General features: G+C 43.5%; 1 pseudogene; it reads right to left on the bottom strand.

Moving 5' to 3' along the window:
* Window positions 1-291: 291 nt before the first annotated feature.
* On the bottom strand, window positions 292-1,733 carry LOC142434443 (sodium/potassium-transporting ATPase subunit beta-3 pseudogene; annotated as a pseudogene).
* Between the last annotated feature and the right edge of the window lie 9,308 nt (window positions 1,734-11,041).

Below are 11,041 nucleotides of genomic sequence, written 5' to 3'. Positions count from 1 at the left end.
GGTATGGCAGGTCTGACAGGGAATGATCAAGGGTAAGGCAACAAAGAGGTATAGCTGAAACCCAGGTTGGGATGGAGCATGATAGTGGGACAGGAAGAAAGTCAAGGGAAATAGAGGAAAGAGCTAGGAGGCAGAGGGCATTTATAGAGGTCTAGATAAAGACATGTTCATATGAAAATATATATATGAGGATGGGGAAACAGATCTATGTGCCTATATTTATTGGTTTAGTATTAAGGTGGCAGAAAGACATTTGGCCTCCACTCAAGTACTCCCTCAATGCAAGACTACTTTCTTTTTTTTTTTCCACTTTTCAAATCCACTTTTATTATCTTTTTTCCTCCTCACACACACAGCGTCAGGGGTCTCCACAAACCCACATTTACGGCAGCGATAAAGTAACTTGATGTTGGTCAGGTACCATTTATTCTTCCATCATTGCATCCCTAAAATTAACTGTGTTGGCATCAAAATGACAATGAACCAGTGTTAAATCCATACAATATTTACACAGCACAGCACATTAAGCTTTAGAACTTGGCAAGTAAACCACATAAAAATAGGATAAGACCCCCACCCATTACACATGATCTCCACCAGGTATTTACCAGCCCCTCACATGGCATCTGCACACTGGTCCAAAGGGCAGCAGAGGCAACAGGCAGTAACTTCGGAGGCCATGGAACCTAAGGTCTAGAAGCACAGTATGGTGTTACCCAGTGTCACGTACCACCCACCTTTCTCCAAGGTGCTCTCGTTCTAGAATGGTAGGTCCAGCTGATACAAGATGAAGACAGACACACATTTACTCCGTAGAACACCCTACTCATACTATGCATCCACTGTGATCTTGAACGAAATTCATCCCAAAAACTTGTCACGATCATCCTCGTTTTTTAGGTTGGATGATCCATCAATCTTGCAGTCGATTGTCGCTTCTTTCTTGATACCATTAAGAGGAGAAAAGAATGCTTGGACAGCAACTATTGGCTGTCCATACCCCACGTGCAATTTTTACCCATAATACGGAAAATATTTTAAGTCTGTAAGTCCAGTGGGAGGATGAGCTGCTATATTTTCCACTTGTTCACTCTTGGAAATACACGTTATCTTTGGCTCTCCTTCAGGTTTTAGTCCAATTATTCTGTTCATTTTCACAAGAATACATGGGTTTCCTGCCGACTAGCCATAGTTAGGATCAGTGATGCCGCTGCACGCGTCCAGTAACTGCAGAGGAAACTGACACGCAGTGTACACAGGGCCTTTCTGCTCAAAAAGTACGCCATCAGGACAGACGGTGAGATTCTTCTGTTCTTCTGCAGTGTATGCCTTTAGAAACCGACTGAGATCTTCAACATATCCTTGATAGGATCTGGCATCAGACAAACTGAATGAGGACTCCAAAGCAGTAGCTGGTTTTGGAAAAACCATAAGTCCTGGGCTGGGGATCTGGTCTCGATATTTTGGAACCTCATCATTCAGAGTATGAAGCATGACCCACATTGTGAAGGAGAAGAGAGCAGCCAAAAACCCATAGAAGACTAGGTAGAAGAGCAAGATCAAACCCCAACTCTTGGCGGTGCGCCCTAGAAACTCCCTGGTGCTGGGGTTATAGATGAAGAGCTTCCACTCGGCCAGGGACTGGTTGAAGGACTTCTTGTCTTTCTTCGTCATGTTGTGAGGGAACAGAGAGAGGTGCGCAGTGGCCGCAAGGGTAGATGCGGCGAGGAGCGTGGAGGCGCGTCCCGGCTCAGGCGGCGCAGCCCGGCAGCGGCGGCGGAGGGGCAAGACTACTTTCTTCTAATAAATTGGCATTCTATGATGGTCACCCTCTCAACACAACTGCTGTAGCCAAAACGGGTGAACAAGCAAATATGGTGAAGAAAGCTGATGGTGCCCGGTTATCAAAAGATATAGCATCTGAGGTCTTAAAGGCTTGAAGATAAACAAGTGGCCATCTAGCTCAGAAGCAACAAAGCCCACATGGAAGAAGCACACAAGCCTGTGCGATTATGAGGTGTTGAAGGGATCAGGTATAAGGTATCAGAAAAAAAAAAGTATTGCCATAGTGAATGAAGGGGGAGGTGTAGAGTGGAGACCCAAGGCCCATTTGTCGGCCACTGGAGATCCCCTTGCAGAGGGGTCTAGGGGAGGAAATGAGTCAGTCAGGGTGCGATGTAGCACCGATGAAGAATACAGCTTTCTTCCAGTTCCTAAATGCTTCCTCCCCCCCAACTATCATGATCCAAATTCCACCTTGCAAGTCTGGATATAGCAGAGGTTGTACACTGATGCAGATAGGAGCTAGAGGCACAGGGAATCCAGGGCGGATGATACCTACAGGACCAGGGGTGTAAGTGGCGATACTGGGAGGATAGAGGGTAAGTGGGTTGGAAAGAGGGAACTTATTAAAAGGATCTACATGTGACCTCCTCCCTGGGGGACGGACAACAGGAAAAGGGTTGAAGGGACACATCAGACAGGGCAAGATATGATAAAATGATAATTTATAAATTATCAAGGGCTCATGAGGGAGGGGGAGCGGGGAAGGAGGGGGACAAAAGAGGACCTGATGCAAAGGGCTTAAGTGGAGAGCAAATGCTTTGAAAGTGATGAGGGCAAAGAATGTACAGATGTGCTTTACACAATTGATGTCTGTATGGGTTGTGCTAAGAGTTGTATGAGTCACTAATAAAATGTTTAAAAATATCATTTTATTGGGGGCTCTAACAGCTCTTATAGCAATCCATACATCAATTATATCAAACACCTTTGTACATATGTTGCCTTCATCATTTTCAAAATATTTACTTTGTGTTTGAGCCCTTGGTATCAGCTCCTCTTTTTTTCCCTCTCTCCCCCTACTCCCCCTGACCTTTGGACCCATAATAAATTATAAATCATTTTTTCACATCTTACACCATCTGCTGTCTCCCTTCATCCTCATTATTGTTCATAACCCTGGTGGGGGGATTATGCACCATTATCGTTGGTTCCCCATTTCTCCCCCTTCTCCTCCAACCTTCCCCCTAACCTCATGGTTTCCCTACTCCCCATTGCTGTTCCTAAGGGTATTATCTGCCTGAATTCCATGGGTTGAGAGCCCTTATCTGTACCAGTGTACATGCTCCCATCTAGCTGGATTAGTAAAATAAAACGGGGGTCATGATTGTGGAGAGGAGGAAGAATTAAAGAACTAGAAAGAATGCTGTGTATTTCGTAGGTGCTGTGCTGCACCTTGTCTGTCTCATCCACAGATGGGCTTTGGGTCTCTACTCCGACCTTCATCATTTGCATCAATATATTTGTTTGTTTAGGGTCTTCTGATGCCTAATACCTTATCCCATCGACACCTCGTGATCACACAGGCTGGTGTGCTTCTTCCATGTGGGCTTTGTTAATTCCCTGCTAGATAGATAGTTGTTTAGCTTCAAACCTTTAAGACCCCAGATGCTATATCTTTTAATAACTGGGCAACATCAGCTTTCTTCAGCAAACTTGCTTATGCACCCATTTTCACTTCAGTGATGGTGTCGGGAAGGTGAGCATCACAGAATACCAAGTTATTAGAACAAAGTGTTCTTGCATTGAGGGAGTACTTGAACAGAGACTCAATGCCCGTATGCTACCTTAATGCTTAACATGTAAATATATGCACATAGACCTATAACACTATTGCTGTATATTAATGTATTTACATATGTGCATACCAAAATTAATGCCTCTATAAAGGTCTTTTGCCTCCTGATTCTTTTCTCTATTTCTTTTTACTTTTCTCCTGTCCCACTACCATGCTAAACCTTCATTCGTCTCTCAGTACTTTCCCCAGCTACATTGCACTTGATCAAACCCCATTGGGCATTCTATGCTCCCCTTGTCATCGATTTTACATCTCTTATTACTCCCTTGTCCTTGGATTTGTTGCTTCTCACCTCACTTTCTCCTACCTCCTCCTCTCCCATGTGCCCTCAGAGTTGTCAACCCCATTTTTTTCTCCTGGGGATCAGTTATCCTTCCGATCCTATATGGACAGACGTGAGAAAAAGAAAGAAAAAAGGAAAAAATACAATGCAACCAAAAGTCCAATCGTTATAAATAGTTGCAGGTCTATCTGTTGACCCTTCTGGATATTTTCCAGTCTGGTCTGGTGAAGTGTTATGCCCTCCCACCAATTCTGTGGTCTGTTTTTGAGATTCCTTGGATATTTCATTGTTTTGATTCCCTTGTTGTTATGCTGTGCTCACCACTTCGTGTTTTGTTCCGATGTGAGGGGGGTCAGACTGGGCACCATCAGCTTTCTTCACAATCCCCACTCTGTGTGTTCAGTTCTGTCCCCTGTAGCTCTGTAGGCCAATGAGAGGGCAGCACGTCTCATGGTGTGGTCAACCCCATGGTCCTCCCTGTGCATTGGCTGCTCTGAGCCAGAATGTTGTCCTCAAGGCTTGGTGGGCCAGGTTTCCTCTCTCTCTCTCTTTCTCTCTCTCTCTCTCTCTCTCTCTCTCTCTCTCTCTCTCTCTCTCTCTCTCTCTCTCTCTCTCTCTCTCTCTCTCTCCCCTTAGTTAGTTGGCTCCCTTATTGTCCAGGCAGACCCATCACTCTCCCCAGGCTGTATCTTCAGTGCTTTCCTCTGTAGCTTCCTCTGGGGATGGGGGCAAGGACTAGAACAGGCCCCGCAGACCATTCTGTTAGTTCCCTACTTCACATCTGTCTGTTGCCCTTGAGGTCTGGTCCTTTCTTACTTTCATGTGGAGACATGAACAATATTCTCCCCCTGTCTGGGTTAGTGCCATGTTTCCCTATTATCCACAACACCCCACTCCAACCCTTTCCCTTCCGTTTTAGTTGGCTGCTATATGCATCCCTGGGTTAGAACTGATTCCTGCGATGGTGCCTGAACCTTGCCCCGGGATGTCGTGCACTTGGTGGCTTTTCTCATATGCCCCTTGTATCTTTTAAGTTTACCTCAGAAGTGGGAACAAGGGGCACCCTTGTGTGGTCCCCTTTGTCAGTGGAATTGTTTTCTTCTTTCCCCACTGACTACCATGTTGGCTGTTGGCTTTTCATATATAGCTTATATTATATTGAGGAATTTTCCTTCCATTTCTATCTTATTGAGTGTCTTATATAGGGAATGGATGTAGGATGTTGTCAAATGTTTTTTCTGTGTCTTTTGATATTATCATGTGGGTTTTATCCTTTTTCTTATCAATGTCCCACATAATGAGAAAAGGCCTAATGACCATCTTCTACCTTGATAGGCTAAAAATATAGGGACATAGACCTATATCCCTATCATTATATATTAATATATTTACATATTATATACCTATATTTATACTGCTATAAATGTCTTTTGCCTCCTAATTCTTTCCGTGCTTTCTCCAAGCAGGGCTGTTGTCCTCAGGGATTGGTGGGCCAGGATGCAATTCTCTCTGTCTCTTCCTCTCTTTCCCTCTGAGTTTACTCCTGTGTGTCCTGGGCAGATCCATCTCTCTCCCTAGGCTGCATCTTCAGAGCTGTCTTCTCTAGTGCAATCTTCTGGGGATGAGGGTGGGGTCAATGTAGCTGGGATTAGGGCTGGTCCCACAGACCTCTCTGTTAGTTCCCTACTTCATGCCTGTCTGTCGCCCTCAAGACTTGGCGTACCAGACTGAGGTCTAGTCCCTCTCTCCCTTTCCTGTGGAGACATAAACAGTATCCTCACTGTAGGTGGCTCAGGGATCTATTCCCCCACTATCCATGTCCTCCTCCCCCAACCTTCCTTTTTAGCTGCCTGCCATATGCATCACTAGGTTGGGTTTGACCCTTGCCAGAGTGCCTGGCTCTTGTCTCAGGATTTTCTGCATTTAGTGGCTTTATGACCCTTGTGCTTTACCTTAAGCTTACCTCAGTGGACTCATGTTGTACTTGTCCTTTTGTGCTTGTCTTACTTCACTTAGCATTTTTTCAAACTCTTTCCATGTGATGATGTGCTTCATGCGTAGTACTCCATTTTATGTATGTCCCATATAGTTGTCTGTATGCTGATGAACTCATTTCTGGTTTTTCAGTTCTTTCCCACTAGTCTGGATATCTGTCATTATACCAGTACCTCACTCTTTTGAACACTGTTGCTATATATAGGTGCTAAATTCAGGTGAAGCAAGATTGCCAACGTTGTTCTGCTTTTTGAGGAGTCCTTTGCTAATTCTGGAATTTTTCCCTTTCCAAAAGAAGTTGGTAGTCCATTTTTCAAATTCTTTGAAGAATGATGTTGACATTTTTATTGCGATAAGATTAAAGTTATATAGTACCTTGGGCAGGACTGACATCTTTATGATTTAAAGTCTTCTGATCCGTGAACATGGGTTATTCTTCCATTTGTGGAGGTCATACTTGGTTTCTTATAATAATCTTTTGTAGTTTTCCTTGTACTAATATTTTTTGGGGGACAGGGGGGTTAGGTATATCCCTAGAGATTTCAATTTGTGTTTGGTGAAGCTATGGTGAAGGATACTACCATTTTGATCTCCTCTTCCATGGCCTTGTCCGATGTGTATACCAGTCCAATAGACTTCGAATCTGTTGTTGCAGCCTGTTAACTTGTTATTTGCGTTTGTTACCTCATTCCTTAGCACTTGTATTTCCCTTTGGTGCTTCTCCCTGAGCTCTTTTATTTCTCTTGGTGTGTAGCCTTTGTCTCCTCTGTTGTTTCATCCCTTTTCTGTAATGCTTCCTTTGTGTTGTGTATGGCTTCAAACAACATTCTGAAGATTCCTTTCAGTGGTAGCTCAACTTCTACTTATTCTATGCACATCGCTAGATCTATGTCTTCCTCTGACGATGTGTTTTGTTTCTATTTTTGTTATTATTGAGGATGTTGTGAGTTGTTGCTGCATTTGTGTTTTTTGGAGGAGCTTGCCACCACTTTCCAGGGTATCAAAGAGCCCTGTGCTGTCTCTTTTGGGGGCTCCTAGGAATGCTTTTGCCAGTGGCCTGAAGCCAACTGTGCTGGTGGGTTGGACTAATCCTTTATATCATTAGGGTTTTACTCTCCTTAGACAGCTGGGACTCCCAACTAGGAAGGGAGGTCTGGTGGGTCTCTCAGGGCACATAAGAGAGGTGGTTGCAGGCAGCAAATGTAGCTCTGTTCATGGGGGTGCCAGACAATGCTGGAGTAAGCCACGTTGCAATGGCCAGGTATGCCTACTGAAGGCGGGGAAAGCCCCACTATCACTGGTGGAGGTGCCAGACTACCATAGAGAACACCTTTCTGCCATAGGTGGAGGTGTTGGGTGAAGGCAGGAAAGACCCCTCTGCCCCAGGTGGAAGGGGCGGGCCAGATGACAGTAGGAAAATTCCCACTGCTGCTGGTGGAGATGCCAAGCTACCATGAGGAAAGTCTCATTGCTGCAGGAGGAGGTGCTGGGCAGATGCAAGAAGTGTCCTGTTGCCATGAGAGAGCTATTGGGTGGCAGTAGGAAATGCCCCACTGGCAGAGGGTGGGAGCTCTGAGCACCAGTGTGGGCATCTGCGAGAGGCTTGGGTTGAGGAGTTACATGAACTTGAGAGGCCTGGGTGGTGCTGTACCATGAGGGCTGTGAGAGGCTGGTGGCACCACTCTGCCCAAGCTGGGAGAGGCCAGTGGTGCTCTGCTGCATGGGCTAGGAAAGGCAGCGCCATGTGGGAGATGTTGCTGTCACAGGGGTGGGGTTTGGGGGGCCAGGCAATGGTGGGGAGAGACCCCATGCCTCAGCTGATCAAAATTACTGCAGACATGAGGGAGCCTCAGGAAAAGGGAGCTCACCAAAGAGGAATGTCTTGGGTGGACAGCTGTGTGGGGTCACAGCAGGGCAGCTGACCAGTCCCTGGTGCAAGACCAGACTGGGGGTGGTGGGGCAGGGGTGAGGGCTGTCAGGGGTGGTGGTGACCATGGTGGCATGCCGAAGCAGCATGGCCAGCATGGGCTGGGGAATTTTTGTGAGATAGTTTTGGTTAACTAGGGAAACAAATCCACAGAAACTCATGTGTGTATAAGAGAGAGTTTTATATAAAGGGTAAGTGTACCTTAACAAACCATCCCAACCCAGTTCTGTTCAAGTCCATAAGTCCAACAATAGCCCATATGTCCGACACCAATCTACAAAGGCCTCCTCAATCTCACAAAGCACACGCAATGATGCGACTACAGTAGGAAAGAGGAAGCATGAGCTTGTAAGTATCTAAGCGCTGGCAGGGGTCTCCACACGGCTACTCCAGCACCCAGGGCTGCATCAGGGGAGAGCCATGTGCCTTCTCCTCATGGATGTCTTGAAGGAAGTGAGCCTTGCCTGCTGAAGCAGGGAACTAGCTAAGGCAGCTTCACCGTGGATTGACCATCAAAGAGCAAGAGACCAGAGAACTAGAAAGGTGAGACACACTGAGCCATTTATCTCCCAGCCCTTTGATTAACCCCACATGTGTTTATCGGCCAGGCTGGCACAATAAACCTTATCTATCTCACTTTGGGACCAGGTCACATATTTCTGGGGCTCTGTAGTGAGGCCTAATGAGGGCAATGATCTGAGGAAGCACTCCAGTTGTCGTGAGGGTCTTTACACTTATCCAAATCCCCCACTCATCCTCCTGGACACCAGGCTCGCTGATCTCCAGGGAGCTCCCGGTGTGGGCTGCCCTCTTTCCAGAACCCAGGAACACATACTTTTCTTAAACAGTTTTATTGACGTGTAATTCACATACCATTCAATTCAAATTTTAAGTATATTAACAAGAATGTGCAATCATTACAGTTAATTTGAGAACATTGTCTTTATTGTTGTATTCATTATTATTAGGTTCCAATTTCAGTTCAATATTTTCTACCATAACATTAAGAAATTATTAATCCAGTCTATAGATTTACCTATCCAGGGTTTCATGTAAGGGCCCTAGTGGCAAAGCTGTTATGAATCCAGCTGCAAGGTTAGCAGTTGGAAAGCACCAGTCACTCCATAGGATAATGATATTAATTCATTTTTATATATATTAATTTCTATTACTATAAAGAGTTGAGTTGATATCGACTCAGTGGCAGTAAGATTAGTTTTATCTTGGCTTGAATTTCATATAAATAACAACAAAACAATACAAAGACACAGAAAATACTCAATCCAAAAGAAATCAGAAAACAATGCAAACTAGAATAAAGATTAAAATGAATTAAAAGAGAAAACTATTGAAAACGTGTTAAATTTCAATCTAACTACATATGCATGAAGCCAGCTTCCAATACACTCTGTACGATAGTAAGGCCATTCTCATCCTTCATCAGTGATCAGAGGGGAGTCACTGGAGGCTTAATCCATGGGAGAAAGGGGACCAACGCAAATGAATTTTGGGATTTCACAATCATCCATAGCTTTCTGCAAACCAGGTACTCAATATGTAAACTCTAAAACAATTTCCTCCTCTGGTAGATTTCATCATTTGCAATCCTTGGATCACACAGGCTGGTGTGCTTCTTCCATGTGCACTTAGATGAATCTTAATTCAGATGGCTTCTTGTTTTAAGACAAGCCTGCAAGTTCCCAGGTATTATTTCTAATCATCGGGCACCATCTGATTTTTTCACCAGATTTTGCTATAGCACTCATACCTTCAGTGATTTCTTCATGACGGTAAATATTAAATTGGGTCATTAAAATGCTCTAAAATTAGGGTTTATGATTAAGTGTGTGCTCAAAGTACATTCATTGACATTCAGTTTATATATATACTTACAGTTTATATATTTTATATGCAGTTGTATATGTCTCTCATCCACTTTCAAGCCTCAAACTCAAACTCTCAACTACTACCCAGTCTGAAAGGACAGAGTAGATATGCCCCCATGGGTTTCAAGACTGTAAATCTTTACAGGCATAGAAAGATTTATCTTTCTCCTGTGGAACAGCTGATGGTTTCAAACTGTTGATCTTGTTGTTTGCATTGGAACACATAAATCACTACACTGCTGGGGCTATTTTCCTCCACTTTTGAGACATTGTAATTTCATTGGGGAGTATTATAAATAATCCTCCTAGAGTAAAAGGTAATTTATTAATCCAAAAACAAAAAATAACAAATTAATTGCCATTGATTCTGAGATACAGCAATCCTATGTGATTTTCTGAGATTGCAACTCCTTAAGGGAGTAGAAAACCTTTTCTTAATCCAGCAGAGGCTGGTGGTTTCAAACTGCTAAACTTGTGATTACTAGTTCAACGCATAACCAGCACACTCGGGAGGAACTCTGGTAATTCTATTGGTAGTATCTTTAAGGTATCCAATGTTTTGAAGTTTAAAATACGGTTGAGAAAAGGAAAGTATATATGCATAGGAGATATAGATATATGTTAATAAAATATATGGATTGTTGACTTGTACATATTAAAAACTTAAGTGCCTTAACACTATACACAAACAATGGAAGTTGGGAATAGGGCAAAACTTTCAATAATACTCATCATTAAGGCAGAATATGCCTCCTGAACTAAAACATGCCATAAAAAGGAAAGAGAGTATGAAAATAGCAAATATATAGTAGTCTTACATGGTCAATTATTGGGTATCCTTCAAAGCAAAAGATTTTAACTAAATTTCAATTACTTCCATATCCATAACCTTGGGATAGTAGTCATCTATTGCTTTCCATGTTAGTGTTTCAGCCATAAATAGAACAGATTGTTTCAGTAAATTTAATTGCTACAGATGTATTTAAGATATAGTCAGTTTCTCTTAGTGGGCTTTCCAAATCAGATCCTTCTGATGTGGCCTATGAAGGATTGGCCCCACCTTAAGTGGATGGAGTATAAAGTCCTAGATATGGATAGGACACAACTTGAGTCTCCAATGTCTGGATAGAAACTTGGTAAAAAAATATCTGATTAGAGTCACCTCTCAAGAACTAATTTGTCAGGGGAACCACCTGGTAGGCTCAATTGTACAGGGATAATAAGTAAAGGTTATAGTAAAGTCATAGAGAATAAGAGAGAGTGAAATAAAGGAGTTAGACACATATTATGGTATCATGATCACCTCCCAG

Source organism: Tenrec ecaudatus, chromosome X, assembly GCF_050624435.1.
Source record: "Tenrec ecaudatus isolate mTenEca1 chromosome X, mTenEca1.hap1, whole genome shotgun sequence".
Lineage (NCBI taxonomy): Eukaryota > Metazoa > Chordata > Mammalia > Afrosoricida > Tenrecidae > Tenrec > Tenrec ecaudatus.
This window is presented reverse-complemented; position numbering and strand designations above follow the sequence as displayed.